The sequence below is a fragment of the Elephantulus edwardii genome, unplaced genomic scaffold (genome assembly GCF_000299155.1).
Source record: "Elephantulus edwardii isolate Elephantulus edwardi_28Jun2011 unplaced genomic scaffold, EleEdw1.0 scaffold00516, whole genome shotgun sequence".
Classification (NCBI taxonomy): Eukaryota; Metazoa; Chordata; class Mammalia; order Macroscelidea; family Macroscelididae; genus Elephantulus; species Elephantulus edwardii.
The window spans coordinates 186,923-187,838 of record NW_006400266.1 but is presented as its reverse complement, the minus strand read 5'-3'; the positions used below and the strand labels follow the sequence as shown (position 1 = coordinate 187,838).

The following is a 916-nucleotide window of genomic DNA, read 5'->3' as shown; positions in this document are numbered from 1 at the left end:
GAGATTGGCACAGATTAGAGCAGGGTTTTAGGCTGTTGTACATAGGGTTGCTATGAGTCACAGGCAACTCGACAGCACAAAACAGCAACAACAACAACAGCAGCAGCAGCAGCAGCAGCAGCAGCGTATTTCTAATAACTGTGTACACTTTTCAGGTCATCTTCTTCATCAGTCTGACAGCACTGAGGTAACTGACATAGAATTTTCTGAAGTTTTCCATGTTCTTCAAGTTCTAAATATAATTTTTCAAGCTTTGTGTTTGTCTTAAACCAGAGTCTGTCATTCTAAGCATCTTTCAAAGTTTCCAGTGTTGTTTCATAGAATTTCTGCAGTAAATCCATCTGTTTAGAAGTGGAAATATAATCTAGAATAGAATGATTGGATTTTCAGAATCATTTCTTCTAACTGCACTTCGAACATAGGTCAATATTTGTTTATATCTGTTCATCATTTCTGGAAAGTTTGCCTACTTTAAGTTAATCTTTTTGTTTGTTTTATTTTTGTTTTGTTTTGTTTTTTTAAGTTAATCTCAATCATGTGTTTCAGTGCTTTAAATCCTCATTCTCCTTCAAGTCCCAAAACCTTTTGGAAAATGCTTAAGGCTGCTTTTAGGTAATACTCTTTTAATGCTTTGGAATTTTAGTACTGTTTTCCAAGTCCACATTTGGCTCAGAGTTACTAACTTTTTTATTTTTTATTCATTTCAATGAACATCTACAGAGATTTTGGACTTCCATTCATTCACTGTTGCACTTTTCTCACCCCACCCCACCCCCGCCCAGTTTGCTTCTCTCCTTGAAAAGCAAAAGAAAAACTCCTTCATTGGTACACAATCCCCCTGCATACCCCCAGAGTTACTGTCTTCAGAGTATTCCATGCCATAGTCCTCCTTATCATCACACAGGGAATCATCATG

General features: G+C 36.8%; 1 pseudogene; it reads right to left on the bottom strand.

Moving 5' to 3' along the window:
- Nucleotides 1-131: 131 nt before the first annotated feature.
- LOC102864606 lies at nucleotides 132-916 on the bottom strand (annotated as a pseudogene).